Below are 21,037 nucleotides of genomic sequence, written 5' to 3'. Positions count from 1 at the left end.
ATAAATGGCGAGACGACAACGATGCTTCGATGGAGATCAAGATGTCAAGCCGGTGACGATGGTGATCATGACGGTGCTTTGGAGATGGAGATCAAAGGCACAAGATGATGATGGCCATATCATATCACTTATATTGATTGCATGTGATGTTTATCCTTTATGCATCTTATTTTTCTTAGTTCAGCGATAGCATTATAAGATGATCGCTCACTAAATTTCAAGGTACAAGTGTTCTCCCTGAGTATGCACCGTTGCGAAAGTTCATCGTGCCGAGACACCACATGATGATCGGGTGTGATAAGCTCTACGTTCACATACAACGGGTGCAAGCCAGTTTTGCACACGCAGAATACTAGGGTTAAACTTGACGAGCCTAGCATATGCAGATATGGCTTCGGAACACTGAGACCGAAAGGTCGAGCGTGAATCATATAGTAGATATGATCAACTTAGTGATGTTCACCATTGAAAACTACTCCATCTCACGTGATGATCGGACATGGTTTAGTTGATTTGGATCACGTGATCACTTAGATGATTAGAGGGATGTCTATCTAAGTGGGAGTTCTTAAGTAATTTTGATTAATTGAACTTTAATTTATCATGAACTTAGTACCTGATAGTATTTTGCATGTCTATGTTGTAGATAGATGGCCCGTGCTATTGTTCCGTTGAATTTTAATGCATTCCTAGAGAAAGCTAAGTTGAAAGATGATGGCAGCAATTACACGGACTGGGTCCATAACTTGAGGATTATCCTCATTGCTGCACAGAAGAATTACGTCCTGGAAGCACCGCTAGGTGCCAAACCTACTGCAGGAGCAACACCAGATGTTATGAACGTCTGGCAGAGCAAAGCTGATGACTACTCGATTGTTCAGTGTGCCTTGCTTTACGGCTTAGAACCGGGACTTCAGCGATGTTTTGAACGTCATGGAGCATATGAGATTTTCCAGGCGTTGAAGTTAATAGTTCAAGCAAATGCCCGGATTGAGAGATATGAAGTCTCCAATAAGTTCTACAGCTGCAAGATGGAGGAGAATAGTTCTGTCAGTGAGCATATACTCAAAATGTCTGGGTATAACAATCACTTGATTCAACTGGGAGTTAATCTTCCTGATGATAGTGTCATTGAAAACTTTCTTCAATCACTGCCACCAAGCTACAAGAGCTTTGTGATGAACTATAACATGCAAGGGATGAATAAGACAATTCCCGAGCTCTTCGCAATGCTAAAGGCTGTGGAGGTAGAAATCAAAAAGGAGCATCAAGTGTTGATGGTCAACAAGACCACCAGTTTCAAGAAAAAGGATAAAGGGAAGAAGGGGAACTTCAAGAAGAACCGCAAGCAAGTTGCTACTCAAGTGAAGAAGCCCAAGTCTGGACCTAAGCCTGAGACTGAGTGCTTCAACCGCAAAGGGACTGGTCACTAGAAGCGTAACCGCCCCAAGTATTTGGCGGATAAGAAGGATGGCAAGGTGAACAAAGGTATATGTGATATACATGTTATTGATGTGTACCTTACTAATGCTCGCAGTAGCACCTGGGTATTTGATACTGGTTCTGTTGCTAATATTTGCAACTCGAAACAGGGACTACAGATTAAGCGAAGATTGGCTAAGGACGAGGTGATGCGCGTGGGAAATGGTTCCAAAGTTGATGTGATCACCGTCGCCACGCTACCTCTACATCTACCTTCGGGATTAGTTTTAGACCTGGATAATTGTTCTTTGGTGCCAGCGTTGAGCATGGACATTATATCTGGATCTTGTTTGATGCGAGACGGTTAGTCATTTAAATTAGAGAATAATGGTTGTTCTATTTATATGAGTAATATCTTTTATTATCATGCACCCTTGAAGAGTGGTCTATTTTTGTTGAATCTCGATAATAGTGACACACATATTCATAATATTGAAGCCAAAAGACGCAGAGTTGATAATGATAGCACAACTTATTTGTGGCACTACCATTTGGGTCATATTGGTGTAAAGCGCATGAAGAAACTCCATTCTGATGGACTTTTGGAATCACTTGGTACTTGCGAACCATGCCTGCCTCATGGGCAAGATGACTAAAACTCCGTTCTCCGGAACAATGGAGCGAGCAATAGATTTCTTGGAAATCATACATACTCATGTACGTGGTCCAATGAATATTGAGGCTCGCGACGGGTATCGTTATTTTCTCACCTTCACAGATGATTTGAGAAGATGTGGGTATATCTACTTGATGAAACATAAGTCTGAAACATTTGAAAAGTTCAAAGAATTTCAGAGTGAAGTGGAAAATGATCCTAACAAGAAAATAAAGTTTCTACGATCTGATCGTGGAGGAGAATATTTGAGTTACGAGTTTGGTCTTCATTTGAAGCAATGCGGAATAGTTTCGCAACTCACGCCACCCGGAACACCACAACGTAATGGTGTGTCCGAACGTCGTAATCGTACTTTATTAGATATGGTGCGATCTATGATGTTTCTTACTGATTTACCGCTATCGTTTTGGGGTTATGCTTTAGAGACGGCTGCATTCACGTTAAATAGGGCACCATCTAAATCCGTTGAGACGACACCTTATGAACTGTGGTTTGGCAAGAAACCCAAGTTGTCGTTTCTTAAAGTTTGGGGCTGTGATGCTTATGTGAAAAAGCTTCAACCTGATAAGCTCGAACCCAAATCGGAAAAATGTGTCTTCATAGGATACCCAAAGGAGACTTTTGGGTACAACTTCTATCACAGATCCGAAGGCAAGATATTCGTTGCTAAGAATGGATCCTTTCTAGAGAAGGAGTTTCTCTCGAAAGAAGTGAGTGGGAGGAAAGTAGAACTTGATGAGGTAACTATACCTGCTCCCTTATTGGAAAGTAGTTCATCACAAAAATCCGTTCCTGTGACTCCTACACCAATTAGTGAGGAAGCTAATGATGATGATCATGTAACTTCAGATCAAGTTACTACCGAACCTCGTAGGTCAACCAGAGTAAGATCCGCACCAGAGTGGTACGGTAATCCTGTTCTGGAGGTCATGTTACTTGACCATGACGAACCTCTGAACTATGAGGAAGCGATGATGAGCCCAGATTCCGCAAAATGGCTTGAGGCCATGAAATCTGAGATGGGATCCATGTATGAGAACAAAGTGTGGACTTTGGTTGACTTGCCCGATGATCGGCAAGCCATCGCGAATAAATGGATCTTCAAGAAGAAGACTGATGCTGACGGTAATGTTACTGTCTACAAAGCTCGACTTGTCACGAAAGGTTTTCGACAAGTTCAAGGAGTTGACTACGATGAGACCTTCTCACCCGTAGCGATGCTTAAGTCTGTCCGAATCATGTTAGCAATTGCTGCATTTTCTGATTATGAAATTTGGCAAATGGATGTAAAGACTGCATTCCTGAATGGATTTCTGGAAGAAGAGTTGTATATGATGCAACCTGAAGGTTTTATCGATCCAAAGGATGCTAACAAAGTGTGCAAGCTCCAGCGATCCATTTATGGACTGGTGCGGGCATCTCGGAGTTGGAATAAACATTTTGATAGTGTGATCAAGGCATATGGTTTTATACAGACTTTTGGAGAAGCCTGTATTTACAAGAAAGTGAGTGGGAGCTCTGTAGCATTTCTGATATTATATGTGGATGACATATTGTTGATTGGAAATGATGTAGAATTTCTGGATAGCATAAAAGGATACTTGAACAAGAGTTTTTCAATGAAAGACCTCGGTGAAGCTGCTTATATATTAGGCATCAGATCTATAGAGATAGATCAAGATGCTTAATTGGAATTTCACAAAGCACATACCTTGATAAAGTTTTGAAGAAGTTCAAAATGGGTCAAGCAAAGAAAGGGTTCTTGCCTATGTTACAAGGTGTGAAGTTGAGTCAGACTCAATGCCCGACCACTGCAGAGGATAGAGAGAAAATGAAAGTTGTTCCCTATGCTTCAACCATAGGCTCTACCATGTATGCAATGCGGTGTACTAGACCTGATGTGTGCCTTGCTATTAGTTTAGCAGGGAGGTACCAAAGTAATCCATGAGTGGATCACTGGACAGCGGTCAAGAACGTCCTGAAATACCTGAAAAGGACTAAGGATATGTTTCTCGTTTATGGAGGTGACAAAGAGCTCGTCGTAACTGGTTACGTCGATGCAAGCTTTGACACTGATCCAGATGACTCTAAGTCACAAGCCGGATATGTATTTATATTGAACGGTGGAGCTGTCAGTTGGTGCAGTTCTAAGCAAAGCGTCGTGGCCCCATCTACATGTGAAGCGGAGTACATAACTGCTTCGGAAGCAACAAATGAAGGAGTCAGGATGAAGGAGTTCATATCCGATCTAGGTGTCATACCTAGTGCATCGGGTCCAATGAAAATCTTTGTGACAATACTGGTGCAATTGCCTTGGCAAAGGAATCCAAATTTCACAAGAGAACCAAGCACATCAAGAGACGCTTCAATTCCATCTGCGATCAAGTCAAGGAGGGAGACATAGAGATTTGCAAGATACATACGGATCTGAATGTTGCAGACCCGTTGACTATGCCTCTCTCACGAGCAAAACATGATTAGCACCAAGACTCCATGGGTGTTAGAATAATTACTGTATAATCTAGATTATTGACTCTAGTGCAAGTGGGAGATTGAAGGAAATATGCCCTAGAGGCAATAATAAAGTTGTTATTTATTTCCTTATATCATGATAAATGTTTATTATTCATGCTAGAATTGTATTAACTGGAAACTTAGTACATGTGCGAATACATAGACAAACAGAGTGTCACTAGTATGCCTCTACTTGACTAGCTCGTTGAATCAAAGATGGTTAAGTTCCTAGCCATAGACATAAGTTGTGATTTGATTAACGGGATCACATCATTAGAGAATGATGTGATTGACTTGACCCATTCCATTAGCTTAGCACTTGATCTTTTAGTATGTTGCTATTGCTTTCTTCATGACTTATTCATGTTCCTATGACTATGAGATTATGCAACTCCCGAATACCAGAGGAACACTTTGTGTGCTATCAAATGTCACAACGTAACTTGGTAATTATAAAGATGCTCTACAGGTGTCTCCGATGGTGTTTGTTGAGTTGGCATAGATCGAGATTAGGATTTGTCACTCCGATTGTCGGAGAGGTATCTCTGGGCCCTCTCGGTAATACACATCACTGTAAGCCTTGCAAGCAATGTGACTAATGAGTTAGTTACGGGATGATGTATTACGAAATGAGTAAAGAGACTTGCCGGTAACAAGATTGAACTAGGTATTGAGATACCGACGATCGAATCTCGGGCAAGTAACATACCGATGACAAAGGGAACAATGTATGTTGTTATGCTGTTTGACCGATAAAGATCTTCGTAGAATATGTAGGAACCAATATGAGCATCCAGGTTCTGCTATTGGTTATTGACCGGAGATGAGTCTCGGTCATGTCTACATAGTTCTCGAACCTGTAGGGTCCACATGCTTAACGTTCTATGACGATCGGTATTATGAGTTAATGTGTTTTGATGTACCGAAGGTTTTTTGGAGTCCTGGATGTGATCACGGAAATGACAAGGAGTCTCGAAATGGTCGATACATAAATGTCGATATATTGGATGGCCATGTTTGGACATCAGAATGGTTCCGGGTGAGTTCGGGCATTTACCGGAGTACCGGGAGGTTACCGGACCCCCCGGGGAGTCAATGGCCCTTAATGGGCCATAGTGGAAAGGAGGAGGAGGCGGCCAAGATGGGGGCGCCCCCAAGCCCAATCCGGATTAGGAGGGGGGCCGACCCCCCTTTCCTTCTCTTCTTCTCCCCCTTCCTTCCCTCTCCTACTCCAACTAGGGAAGGGGAATCCTACTCCCACCGGGAGTAGGAGTCCCCCCTTGGGCGCGCCTAGGAGGGCGGCCCTCTCCCCCTCCTCCACTCCTTTATATACGGGGGAGGGGGCACCCCATAGACACACAAGTTGATCATTGATCTCTTAGCCGTGTGCGGTGCCCCCCTCCACTATAATCGTCCTTGGTCATATCGTTGCAGTGCTTAGGCAAAGCCCTGTGCTGATAGCTTCGTCATCACCATCATCACGCCGTCGTGCTGACAAATCTCTCCCTCGACGCTTAGCTGGATCGAGAGTTCGTGGGACGTCACCGAGCCGAACATGTGCAGATCGCGGAGGTGCCGTACTTTCGGTTCTAGGATTGGTCGATCGTGAAGACGTACGACTACATCAACCGCGTTGTGATAACGCTTCCGCTTATGGTCTACGAGGGTACGTGGACACTCTCCCCCCTCATTGCTATGCATCACCATGATCTTGCGTGAGCGTATGATTTTTTTTGAAATTACTGCGTTCCCTAACACATTCCCCCACCTTTCGATCCCCTAGCCTGCATCAAGCATCCCCTAGTTCACCAGAAAGCCATGGAGCACCGCAAGATCAAGTACTACAAGATGTTGACGCCGGAGCGCCGTGCAGAAATCGGGGCGGCGGTCGGCGCCACAGACCTCCATTCCAAAGCTCACTTTGCGGCGGGCCAATCCCTGAATTCTCTGGAGCCAAGCTACAAGGAGGAGGATGCCGATCCAATGTTCATGCAGGAGGTCGCGGCACAGAAGGCCCCCGATGTTTATGAGACGATGGACATCGACTTCGTGCCGGCGTCCAGGTCCCCCATGGTGCAGGCGGACCAGCGGTTCAACCTAGCGATACTAAAGGAGGACCGGGAGGCAGAGGCTCAATTCGACGCGGAGCGCGCGCATGCCGCTGCCATCGAGGCTCTCCTGCAGGCATAACCGGATGCCGTGGATGTGAACCGGGCGGCGGAGGCTCAACTTGACGCGGAGCGCGCGGATGCCGCTGCCATCGAGGCCCTCCTGCAGGCAGAACCGGACGTCCTCGACTTGAACCGGGCGACGCTCTCGTCCGTGCAGAGCGCCCGCACGCTCCGCGTGAACGAGTAGCTGGAGGCCGAGGACAACCACGGTGCGGAGACACACGTCGGCAGCTACGGCTGGTTCACGCCGGCAGCCAAAGACCACAAGGCCATCTCGTTCCGCGAGCAGTGATAGTTTTTCTTTATGTTGTTGTTTTTAGGGATCTTTTGCTATGTAAAAACATATATTGTTACGCAAGTCGCCCGACTTTCATCATTTGGGTCAGTCTACCATTTCAGGCGGTTGGATGAATATCCTACGTCTCCTAACCCTTCTTCCTCACCTCTTCTTCTTCCCCAACAGACCACTGCACGGGCTGTACGGATCCACACCAACATGCGGTTGGATAAACATAACGTATGAACGAAAATTATCTGTCAGCGATAGCACGTGTCAGTGAGGGTGCGTTCCCTTGGTTGGGTTTGCGGCGTGCAGGAGCGATTGTGTGAGGGTGCGGTGTGACCGCGGCGTGCAGGAGCGACCGTGTGAGGGTGCGGTTCGATACAAACACCGTTTGATGTGTCAATTAATGCGTCTTTTTTTCTCCAAAGCCCAAAGAGCTAACCATCTCACTCCTCATCGCTTGATTAATGCAGCGCCATGCAAACAAACCTTCTCACTTCCGCATGCATGCAAGGGTATATTAATGTCCTTGGTTGCTAGTACGAGGCAAACCCCATCAATTTTGGCTCGATTAGTGCTAGTGGCCTTTTGCAAATTGTAATTTTGATATACTGGCCTGGTGTACAAAAAAATGGAGGTAGTAACTATTTGACTTCCTTCCCCATTGCGGTGACGTCGACGATATCTCGAACGTTGTGGTTTGGCGAAGTGCGTTCGACGGAGAACACCATTGAGGGAGACCACGGTAAGTCGTTCGCAAGTGCCACCTGCAAGCCGAGACAACCGCCTTATTTGCATCCAGGAAGTCCGTTGAACCAAAGGACGCGTAAATGTACTAGTACTACTGGTACACAATAGCGTCGTCCGTCTAGCTTAGTGCGGTGAGGTGGTTTCTCGAAGAAGACGATGGAGAAGCGGAGTCAGCGAAGAGTGAAATGATGGTTGCTTCGTCCGTGCTTTGTGATTTGACGCCTCACGGCTTTGTGATTTGTGATAGAAGGGACAGGGGAGTAGACTCTGTGCTCTATACTGTACATGCATCCAAGCACGGGAGAAAGAGGAGAGACATTGCATTTTTCTATTCCTTCAATCAATCAATCAGGGAGCTTCGGGTCCATCTTTTTGGCTTTGGTAGCACCATCCACAAATGGTTCCCATCAATGACAAAATCTATTTTCACATTTTGCTACACATTGTGGATGCCCTTAAACGTACCACTTGGTTTTGCTCCTGTGTGCTATCTATACAAATCTCAATTATATTGATCTAAAAAATTATAGAATCAAGATTAGTAAAAAGGAGGTGATTTTGCCGCGCGGATGGCGGGGGAGGTTTCTTATTTTTAGAGGATGTTGGCCTGGCGGTTTGCTAACATGCGGTCCCATGTGTCAGTGCTTTTCCAAGCCGATCCGCGTCGCACATAAGGCAGAACAACGACAGAAGCAACACGTGGTTAACTTGAAGACGATGAGGGAGAAGCGGATTCAGCAACGAGTGAAATGATGGTTGCTTCGTCCCTCCAACTTCTTTTTTTACTAGCATTATTATTACTTCGTCCCTCCAACTTAACTGCGGGAAAGGTGCAGCTTTCTGATTTCACGCCTCATTGCTCATTACTACGCCGGCGCCATAACTGGGGTGCTTCACCCCTGCTGCTCTGCACTGTATATCGGTATGGCACGTGGACCCGGTAGCTTCATGTCCCACATGTCGGTGAAAGGGACTAGAACATTTATCAAAGCGAGCGCTCCACTCTTACGACGGAGGAGCACACGACATGGCGGCCCAGTGAACTGTCACTTGTATTGTATACTAGTACTATAGTTTTGCTGTTTCGTACGATCCATTGATACAAACCCGATTAAATAGGATAGGGCGGGATTTTTCTCGCTCGGTAGATGATACTGGCCATACATTTCAAAGGCAATTTTAATGTATGCAAACTGAATAATTAAGTAACAATATGATATCTAGTAAAACTAAAAACACATATGATTTATTATGTTAGAGTGTAGTAGTAGTGCTGTATTGCATAGTTGTTAGATGTAACATGCGAGAACGTGTAGAGATGAAGTTTTGGAGGGCCTACAGAGAGAAAGCATAATACGGTCACCGAACTTCAGAATACGCTCATTATGGTCACTATATATGTTTTGCGGTGATTATACGGTCACTTGCTCACTGTTCAACATCGGATAGCACTGTGTTGACCGGCCAAATAGTCTACGTGGCACCATGTTGACTAGTTAAATTGACCACGTTCCTTGTGGGTCCCACCTGTCAGTTCACATAGCAAAAAGGTCAGATAAACACAAAATTACGCAGGCGCGACAAGACTCCAACCTGTGCGCGGGAAACACCTGGTTGTATATGTGTCTGTCAGGGCCTGATGTGTGTGCATGCACGTGTAGGTTGAGAACTTGAGCGTGAGAGTGTGTGTTGGTCGTGTGGTGTGTGCATGCATGCGTGCGTGTGTTGTTGCATGCGTGCATGGCTGCGTGTGTACGTGTGAGTGTTGCGTGCGTGTGTGCGTGGCTGCATGTGTTCGTGTGAGTGTTGCGTGCATGCAGTTCATGTGCATGCGTGCGTGTGTGTATAATCACCACACCAGCTCCTGTGTGTTAAAACAGACGGCTCAGCATACCAATACAACGCCACCTTGTCCGCTGTGCCCGCGGTCATGACTTTGACCCACCGTCCAATATTTTTTTGTCGTTTGTTTTCATTCTTACTAGCAAGATGCCCTGCGTTGCACGTAACATCAAGATGCATTTGTATGACTAGTTTATCTTGTGAGTGAAAAGGATGAATGAGGGAAGGCCTTATTTGCAAATGTGGAGAGGTGTGTGGGTACCTTTTTGCAAAATTGCCATAGTTTCCTTCCTATTCGTCAGATATAAATCGGACGGCCTATATTGCAGGATGGCAGGCACACCATCATCACCAACTCTGTTTTTTATAAGAGTGTAGAAGAGCAGATACAAGCTTTAAAAAAAATCTTATGCTCATGGCCGTCTTGCTGACAGTAGTACTGCTTCTGCTGGCCTCATCTTTTGAATCAAAGCAAAAGTACTGGTATTATGCAATACTCCTACTTCCGTTGGCTTTCTAGCCCTTTAGCCTCCATGTGATGAGTAGGAGTGCTTAACTGGAAGTTTTTGATTATTGGGTTGGCTTCGGCCTTCACGCGGACTGTAGATAACTTTTTGTAGGAGCAGTAATGAATGTTCGCTGGCTTTGCTGATTCGCTGTACTGCTTTGAAGCGGGGTTGTACTGCTTTCAATCAGGCGCTCAAAGGCAAGGCTGCTCAGCAGCAAAGTCACACACGAGCTGTGACAGACAGACTGGTACGAGGCTGGTGACTGAGGAGAGACCGCTCGACGGTAACTCAAGCGCTCAGCGACTGCCCCATCCGGCGGGTCAGCAGGGTGGTTTCAAAGCGCCCGGTGAGTCAGCGGCCGGCGGGTTAGCGGAGGTAGTAACCAAGTCCTGACGCAGTTCTAAAGGTGACTGAGGAGGCTCTTGGTGAAAAGAGGCAGTGACTCGGCGGAGGCAGTGGCAACTTGAAGCAGAGGTAGCACGAGGCTGACACACTGGTGAGGCCAGCTCGAGTCAACGGGGGCAGGTTGCCCAGCCTGCTCAAGGCGCGGCGGTAGTGGCGACTTTGACGACGGCCGTAGGGGCCTGCAGAAGTGATGACAAGCAAATATCGCGCGCTGGGACGCTAGAGAACTGGCACCCTTCATCAGTGTTGTACTTAACTAGCAGCAGAAATCCCCTTGTCGTTCTTGAAACTTTTGGTGAATCTAAACGTCCTGCAGCATCTTGTGTGGTGGCAGAAGTTTGGAGCAGAAAGAGATGAAGGGGCCGCAACAGCGAAATGAGGATATGGCGGTTTGACAATGCGCCGGCGGTGAGGCGTACTAAGCGAGGGGGAGGCGACCCGGCAACATGGAGATCGAGCCGGTTTACTGAGCCGACTGTGATTTGGAGGCTTCAGTGAACCGGATCAAGGCATGGATGCTCCGGCGAGTCGTTTGAAGTTCGTCCGCCACAACGGCGGGTTGGAGAGGCGCGGCTGCGGCTGATTTAGTGCGGCCACGTAGAGGAGTGCCACAGCGACGGAGGCGGCGGCTCGATGTGCAGCAGGCGCAGCTCAGCATGACCATGGTGGCTTGGATCTATAGGAGACATCGGTTTAAGGTGGCTTTGGGTTGGTGATAATGACCCAGAGGAGGCGAGGCGCGGCTGAACCGGCGACGGGTTGGAGAGGCGCGGCCGAACCGGCGATGGGTTGGAGAGGCGCGGCCGCGGGTCGTTGATGGCAACCCAGAGGAATTGTCATGGCAGATGTCCTAGTGTGAGGACTTAGTCGTGAGTCCAACGCATCTATGTGGTAGCTTGAGAGGGGTTGAGCGGAATCGAGAGACGCAACACAAGACAAGGATTTAGACAGCTTCGGGCCCCGGGAAACATCATCCGGTAACAACCCTACATGCTGTTTGTGGCTAGGTCTCATTATCATCACGAGGGAGTCGCCGTAAATCGGCTCTCCCAGTTATGTCTAGCCCTAAGATTATTTTTCTCCTCCCTCTTGGGGTGCCCTGCCCCTCCTTATAAATGTTGAAGGGGCGGGTTACATGTAGAGTCCAACTCGGATTAAGACTTAAACTATTCTGTCTTCTCTTCATGGGCTTCTTAACGTCTTGGGCTTCATAACTCCAGGCGACTCTATCTGCCGAGTTATGACTGTCAACCAATTATCACTGTCTGTCGGGTTATGACTGTCAACTAGTTATCACTGTCTGCCAGTTTATGATGGTCTGCCGGTTTATGATGGTCTGCCGGTTATGACTTCCTGCCGGTTTATGATCTGATTTAACACCTGCTGGGTTATCATCTGACTTAACACCTGCTGGGTTATCATCTGACTTAACACCTATCGGGTTATCATCTGACTTAACACCTGCCGGGTTATCATCTGAGTTAACATCTGCCAGTTTACCAAGTCCCAGCCGGGTTATGACTCCGGCCGGGTCATACCGCGGGGTATATCCCCGACACGCGGTCTTCATGGCATCCCGAAAGCTACGACACTACTTCCAGGAGTGTTCAATCACGGTGGCTTCTGAAGTCCCGCTCAATGACATAATAAATAACCGCGATGCCATGGGATGGATAGCCAAATGGGCCATAGAGCTACTTCCATTTGACATAACATACAAGCCACGTCGAGCCATCAAATCCCAAGTACTGGCTGACTTCGTCGCTGAATGGACAGAGGCCGAACTCCCTAAAGAGTACGACGCATATTCCAATTGGGTTATGTATTTTGACGGCTCCAAAATGCTGGCGAGGCTAGGAGCGGGAGTCGTGTTAACACCCCCCACTGGAGATGTCGTCCAGTATGTACTCCAAATACTATACACAGACTCCAACAACGCAGCCGAATACGAGGCCCTATTGCATGGTCTTCGGATGGCCGTATGCATGGGCATACAACGCCTAGAGGTGCGAGGGGATTCAAACCTTACGATATCTCAAATAAATGGAGACTTTGATGCCAAGGATCCAAAGATGGCAGCTTATCGTAATGCCGTCTTAAAAATATCGGCTCGGTTTGAAGGGCTCGAATTTCATCATGTCACCCGGGAAAGCAATCAAGCAGCGGACGTCCTTGCTCGCATTGGCGCCAAGCGCGATCCTGTCCCACCCAACATTTTCCTGGAAAGGCTTTTTAAGCCATCCGTGGTGTGGCAAGGGGAGGGCGGCAACAACAGTCCAGATCCGAACACAACCTCAAATCCCGAACATACCGACAGCACCGGGGGCTCAGCCACCGAAATAACACCGTCGGCCCATCTCATTATGGCAGTCATTGCCCCATGGACCGAACCCTTCTTGGCCTACATTAATAGGAAGGAGCTTCCGGAAGACCAGAATGAGGCTCGCCGCATTGTCCGGCGTTTGAAGGCCTACAAGGTTCACGACGGAGAGCTCTACAAGAAAAGTACTACCGGAGTACTTCAAAGATGTATCTCCGAGGAAGAGGGGCGGCAACTTTTAGCGGAAATTCATGCTGGTCTCGGCGGACACCATGCCGCAGCTCGGGCCCTTGTTAGCAAGGCCTTCCGCACTGGGTTTTATTGGCCGACAGCCCGAGCAGACGCGCAGGACCTCGTCCAACACTGCGTAGGATGCCAACTCTTCGCCAACCAAGCCACATGCCCCCAACTGCCATACAAACTATCCCCATTACTTGGCCTTTCACGGTCTGGGGACTGGATATGGTTGGACCTCTTAAAGGGGGAAGCCATAAAAAAATATTTGCTGGTCATGGTGGACATATTCACTAAGTGGATATAGGCTAAACCGGTTAAAATGGCTGAGTCCGGCCCGGTGATAGAATTTATATCCGGCGTTGTGCACCATTACGGTGTCCCACAACATCATCATTGACAAAGGCTCTAATTTCATGGCCGACGAGGTAAAAACCTGGTGTACTAATCTTGGCATTAAACTCGATTACGCCTCCGTCTACCACCCGCAAACCAACGGTCAGGTCGAACGAGCCAATGGTCTTATTATGAGCGGCATCAAGCCCAGACTAGTGCGGTCTTTGAAAGAATCAGATAAGCACTGGGTTGAGGAGCTCGACTCCGTACTCTGGGGGCTGGGGACCACGCCCAACCGTACTACCGGATACACACCTTTCTTCATGGTGTATGTCGCAGAGGCTATTTTGCCCTGCGATATTATTCATGACTCACCTCGAGTGCGTATGTGCGAAGAGAGAGAAACCAAGCTAGATCGGCAGGATAGCCTAGATACCCTGGAGGAGGAGTGCGACGTTGCCAAAGCCTGTTCAACATTTTACCAACAGCAGGCTCGAAGGTATCAAAGTAGAGAAGTACGGCCCAAGACTTACAATGTTGGCGAACTCGTTCTACGCTTGCCGGAGAAGAAAAAGGACAAACTCAAGCCCAAATGGGAGGGTCCCTTCATAATTTAAGAAGTTCTCACCGGAGGAGCGTACCGTCTTCGTGATGCAGCAGACAATCGCCTAGAGCCAAACCCATGGAACGCGGCGAGACTCCGAAGATTCTATGCCTAGCACCGAACTCCTTGTTCGTCTCCTTCTCCCCTGTAGTTTCCATTATTTTTTCTCTCTTTTCTGATTACTTTTTCTTTATCGGTTTAAAGCTTTGGTACGGCTAGACCGCACACCCCTGACACATACATCTTTAAATATGTATGTCCATTATACCTGGGGGCTTCTTGGACAAAAGCTTTTTATTATTATTCCTCGAGCATCAAGCTCTTCACATATGAGTTTTTCCATATGTACCTTTTCTTCGCCATTACATGCATCAATATGACTTAAGTTTTGGCCAAGCTTGGTTGCCTGGCTCCTGTGCTTATGCCCTACGTTCCCATTAGTTCGGCTAGGGCATAAAGGGAGCACCACCTCTGCGGTTGTTACTGCCGGGTCATCCGGATGTGTACCTCAGACTGGGTGAAGCCGAAAGCTAGCGTTCTTAAGGGAATATTCGGTCGGTGAATTAAAGACGTTTTTGCATTTACTCCATTGCGAACCCGCAGAAGTTACATACACTATGATTTTCCCATCACAATTCGGACATGTACATCAAATGCATGCACACCCAGGGAAAGGAACCCTTAACGGAACTATTCTCTCTGGAAGATGTTTCTTACAACCTCAATGTAATATAACATACCTAGCCGGATACAACTTGTCTATTCAAGCAACTATGACCCCTACGCCTAGTTTTCCATGCATACCCCGGTCTATTCGGCCGCGATGGTATTTGGAAACACTCCGCACCTTCGGGTCCGGAGGTTGAAGCGAAAAGGTCTGCCATGACAAATGATATACAATTCAGCTAGAGTTCCATATGACGAGGAAAGTACATAGTCACTTGAACTCAAACACTTCCTCCTCTACACCGTCCAACAGGAAGTCTAACTTACAATCCTGTTGGGAATATTTGGCGACCACCTCTACTTGGTCATATACTAAACTAACGGGAATTTCTTCCCCATTTGACCCTAGCGGTCCAACCCAGGGCATGTGATTAGGATCCAGCTTGGTATATCGCGTTTTCCCCATGGCCCAGGCCTCTCGCGCACCCTCTCGGCATGCCGATATCTTCCATAGTCGGATACGCTGCCGCGCTCCCTTGAATAGCTCTACAAGCCCCTCCATACTTCTTGGAGGGGAGGCGGATGGCCATAAAGCCTTGGCAACACTCCGCATGGCCAGCCGAGCATGCTCGTGCACTTGCGACAACCTTTGCAGCAGATCACTTGATGATCCGGACACCTCCTCTTCAGGACGGCCCGTCAATATGCCTGCAATCATAAGTATATCAATTCCATTTAACTCTGAACTACATTAAAATAGTTCCAGCACATACTGAATATACCGCCCCGCAGCTTCTTGTTCTCCTTTACGGAGTCGGCTAGCTGGGCTCACACATCTTTCAATTCTTCGCCCAATGCGGTGTTGGAATCCTGTAGTTTGTTTTTCTCGTCCCTGACTCGGGTCAACACATGCTCGCCTGTGGCATGTAGCCTTTTCACCTCTTTTTCGCCTTCTTGGGCGATCTTCAACTTCTCTTCAAGTTGATCGGGCGATCCTATTATCCAATCAGCAACAATATTAGTACAGTTGGTATACAATTATCGTTCCTCGATGGAGGGGAATGTTACCAGAAGATGCCTTCTTGAAGTTCTCCAGTTCGGCGGTAGCAGCATTTAGCTGCGCCAAACACTGCTCCAGCTCTTGGGCTAGCAGAGCATTCTTCTCGGTAAGGACCTAGTTATACAATGATCCTTAAATCAGTTGTACCAAATGCTTTCAATCTCGGGGGCTACGGGCATATGGTTATCCTTTTCGGACGAAGAAAAAACTTACCTGCACATCTGTCAAATATTGCTTTGTGGCTTTTCTAAGCCCATCTCGAGCAACTCGAATGTATGCGTCAGCCGAGCTGAAAGCATTAAATGCCTCTTCCGAGAACTTGGGGTCTCGTAGGACAGCCTTGCAGCGCCGATGATTCATGGCGCTCTCTACTTCCGAGTTGGTGACGGACATGTCTTCTGAACCCTCGGTTGAAGGACAATCAGGCGTTGTTCTCATACCGGCCCCTGTCTCTCCGGCAGGACTTGAATCTTGGTTGTCAGGAGCACGGCCGGCCGGGCCCCCGGATATAGTCCAGCGGACCCTTTTCCTGGAACTAGACAAACGCACAAAGTCACAGTCGGGTGCGGCCGCTGAATAACATATTTATGGATCCGTACCTCTTCGATGAAAGCCTGGCTGTGTCTTCACCGGCCTTCCTCTTCGAAGGTTGGCCCAGTATGGGAGCTGATCTCCTCGGAATCACCGAACGTCTCCTCTTTGTCGCACAAGATAGTACGCTGGGTAAGGTAGAATAAGAGCACTCTTTTAGAGGAGGTGTCTCTTGATTACTTACGCGTGAAACAGGAAGAAGGCCAGGGTAGTCGGCGGTGATGGCCACTTCCGTGCCATCATAGCTTGTCTGGTAAAACACTCCCTCCGCGAGCATCACGAATATATCCGGATCCTCCTCAAACCCAGGATCAAGCTCCTGGTTGTGGTTCTCCGGCTGTGGGGCGGGACTATGAAGTCCTTCGGTGACCTTTCGCCAGTGCTGTCATAACAAATGGATTTGAAATTTATCAAAAGTAATCCGGAAGTGGAATGAGTGAAATAGAGGGATTGAGGCTTACCCAACTGGGAGGATCATACATAGAATACCCATCCCTGCACTTAATGCGAATAAATTCCTCTTCCTCCCCTTTAAACAGCTCGGCCAATATCTTGGCCAGAGCGGCGGGAGTATCCGGACCTTTTCGGCCACAGCGGGAGGCGTCATCCTCTCCATTATAGTGTCACATGGGCAGCCCTCCGTATTGTAGCGGCTGAACCCCTCGCACTCTGGAGGTTGCCATTACCTCGATTATTGTGAGTCCGGACTGAGCGAGCGTCTTTATCTTGCTCATGAGCTGACGAAGTTCTGCGTTGTCATCCTCTTCAAGACTCCGGGGACGCCAACTGTGGCGCTTCTTCAGCGGAACACCCGCAAATTCAGGAAGACCCTTTCGAACCGGGTCATGAAGCGCGACGTCCTCAATGTAGAACCATTCGGAAGACCATTCTTCAGATGCCTTCCTTGGTGTGCCGGACAGATATCCGGTATCGGCGATACGCCATACTTCAGCTCCGCCCACCTCAAATATTGACCCCTCATGATTGCGCGGGACAAGACAGAACAACTTCCTCCACAGCTCAAAATGGGCCTCAATGCCCAGAAATAATTCACATAAGGCAACATAACCTGCGATGTGTAGAATGGAGGCAGGGGTGAAGTTGTGCAGCTGGAGGCCATAATATTCCAGAAGCCCTGGGAGGAACGGATGGATTGGAAATCCGATGCCTCTTAGCAGGTAGGGGACGAAACACACCCGCTCTCCCCCGGATGGATTGGGGAAGCCCTCTGCTTCAGTCTCACCGTTGAAGGAAGCTAGCCCCGCTCGAACAGGGACTAGATCTGCAGGAGGAAGAAATCCCTGTGTCTGCATCTTCGTCAATTGACTGTGGGACACAGAACACCTCTCCCACCCGCTTTTCTCTGGACCGAAACGGGAGGAGGAGCTGGGAACGCTAGCCATGTTGGAATGGTTTCTCCTAGCAGTCTCCGGGGATTTTTCTCTGCAGAGTGTCAAATGGATCTAGGATCCAATCTCTTTAAATAGGCGCTCTTCCTTGCCGGGATGGGGTGGCCTTCCGCATTCGCTCGACACATGGAAGACGAAGTTATTTGACGCGCAGAAGCCGAGGGGAGCAACATTGATCAACGGCCGAATACATTACTTGGGGGCCATCGGAGGAGGAACCCTCCTTGCAATGCCGAAGACAATTTGTGTGCCGAACACTTCGTTATTGAAGACTGGTTCGGGGGCTACTGAGGGAGTCCTAGACTAAGGGGTCCTCGGGCATCCGGCCTGTTATCCATGGGCCGGACGGGTGGGCTGTGAAGACTTGAAGGCCGAAGACTCAACCCGTGTCCGGACTGGGCTCTCCTTGGCGTGGGAGGCAAGCTTGGCGATCGACTATGAAGATTCCTTCTTATGTAACCGACTCTATGTAACCCTAGATCCCCTCGGTGTCTATATAAACCGGAGGGTGTAGTCCGGAAAGGATATACTCATTACCATAGTCATACATGCTAGGCCTCTAGGGTTTAGCCATTACGATCTCGTGGTAGATCAACTCTTGTAACACTCATATTCATCAAGATCAATCAAGCAGGAAGTAGGGTACTACCTCCATAGAGAGCGCCCAAACCTGGGTAAACATCGTGTCCCCTGTCCCCTGTAACCATCGACCTTAGACGCACAGTTCGGGACCCCCTACCCGAGATCCGCCGGTTTTGACACCGACAACCTCAACCGCAACGCCCTCCAAGGCTAGTAGTTGAAGCCGAGGCCGAGCCGTCCGTACCCTAGGCAGTTCAACCATGTCGTCCTGCGCCTCACCGCTACCACTCCAACTTCGCCACCGTCCACCGCACCGGTGCTGTTCCTGCTACACCGTCCTTCACCGCCTCGGATCTCCTTCCCCTCCGCCGACATACGGCCACGGCAATACAGTCAACAATTTGGCCATGGGTTCGTCCAAGCCTGCACCCTCCTCCAAAACATCGGTTTCCCCGGCAAAAACAAGAAGATCAGCGCGACATGTGGAGGCGACCACACTGGCTATCGGAAATGGTACTCCTCTTCCCTTATTCGTGCAAATCTTACGTGTCTGCTTGCACGGTATTCATCCCATAGAAGACACTAGTTGACCGCTTCTTCTTGATACTAGATGTTCCTAGTTACTCACGATGCACAAGGTTTCTCCTCATATACTATTTCACCTTAGCTAGGGGTCCGTCGCTCCCTGGATTTCATTTCCTGGTCAGTTGATTCCCAATGAACGGAAGCATTCCCCAGCGTAACAGGCGCTAGTCTGCCTATTACGCCGGGGAAGCAGTGCCTCGGTGTTTATCTTAGGGGCGTGTGGGGCCTAGAGCTGCTGGCGCCCGATCTGGAGGTCGGCCGGGATTAAAGGGATGGCCTGGGGGTGTTGCCAAGCACGGCGGTGGTGTGAGGTCGAGGGGAGGGCGGGGAGGCGGAGGTAGGGGTCTGGGCCGGTGGTCGCTGGTGGTTCGACAAAGATCGTCAACAGTGACTGGCGGGAGGTAGACGAAGGCCATCTGCCCGTTCCTTATAGATCGGACGGTTCATAAAAAAAACGACTGACCTATTTATTTTCAGTCGACTGTTATCTTGATAGGACCACATGTGGTGGTGTGCTGGAGGAGTACCTGCATTTCCTGTTCTCATATATTACAATATCATACGGAGTAGAATCTAATTTTGTTTGCCATGCAATGTTGTAGAGCTATCATATGTCTCCTGTCATTTATTTTTCAGCCACATGCTATCTGCTACTTTTACAGTGCACTAGTTCTGCACACACTTCACCCATACTCTCACTATTGTGTTTTTATGAAGGGTATTTCAGACTCTCCTGCCTTCACAGAAGCAGAAAATAAAAGAGAGAAGTTGCTCCAGCGTGGTACGCGGCTAGGCCAGACACGTTTCGGCCATTTAAAGGCTGCAGTGTCAGCAGATGGAGAAGGTAAACGTAGCTCTGGAGTTGATGACCTCGCTCCCAATGAACCACCATCCCAGGTGCCTGCTTTAACTTCACGGTGTCATATGTGCTTGCATGTTGCATATGGTGTCTAGCTTTTATTCGAAAGGCCGACATCGGTCTTTATTAAGGTAAGGAAAGATATTTTTTACATGAACCACCATCCCGGGAGCACCAGAAGTCAAATGGCTAGTCAGGGCACTGGCCGAGCCAGTGACAAGCCCAGCACAGGCAGGCATCACCTGGAAGCCATCTAAAAAGCCATGATGGTGGTGAAGCAGCCCGCCTCCCACCAGGCTCTCAGGTCCTAGATGATCATGCTCACCACTCCAGCCGGATGTCTAGCTTGTATTGCTTCGAATTTGGTTAAATTGCATCTGCTTAGCTTACACACTATACCTTTGAATATGACATGCCTTCCTGTTTTTGGTACATACTAGTACATCTATCCATTAACCATGGTCTTACATCAAACTAATGTTCTTGTGTATCCCTCATCAATCACTTATGATGAGGCAGTCAGGCAAGTGGACTACTGTGAGAAAATATCCTCATTTAAGGATTGCCACGTCAGCCTCCCCACATGATTCTCAAGAAACAGCAAGGCTAGATGAAGATAGTGAACGTAGCTCTATAGTTGATTACCGCATTTCCCCTACACTAGCATCGCAAGTGCTTGCTCTAACTTGGCAGCGTGATATGTGGTTGCATGTTGCATGTGGTGTCTAGATTGTAATTCTTCCAATCTGGTTAAATTGCATGTGCTCTGCTTAGTTTATACATAATACCTGTTAATGTGACATGCCTTCCTGTGTTTAGTACATAGTACATCTGTCTATTAAGCATGTCCTTACATAAAACTATTGTTTTTTGTATCCCGCATAAATCAATATGACGAGACACCTTTAGTATATGCAGTGTGATATTAGTTGCATCTTTCATATGATTTATAGCATGTGCTGCTTCTAATTTGTTGAAATGCCATTTATGATGGGATGCTTTTAACTTGGCAGAGTCATATTGGTTGCATCTTTCATGTGGTGTCTAGCTTGCATTGCTTCTTATTTGTTGAAATGGTTTCTGCTTAGTTTACACAAATAGTTGTGAACATGCCATGCCGTCCTGTTTTTCGTATTATTCCATCCTGGAATCATGTGTTTGCCTTACATCAAAGTAGTGATCGTCAGTTTCATGCACGAATGAGTTCTAAAGAGTGAAT

The sequence above is a fragment of the Triticum aestivum genome, chromosome 3D, assembly GCF_018294505.1.
Source record: "Triticum aestivum cultivar Chinese Spring chromosome 3D, IWGSC CS RefSeq v2.1, whole genome shotgun sequence".
Classification (NCBI taxonomy): domain Eukaryota; kingdom Viridiplantae; phylum Streptophyta; class Magnoliopsida; order Poales; family Poaceae; genus Triticum; species Triticum aestivum.
The sequence above is the reverse complement of the archived record's forward strand: the minus strand, read 5'-3'. Positions refer to the sequence as shown.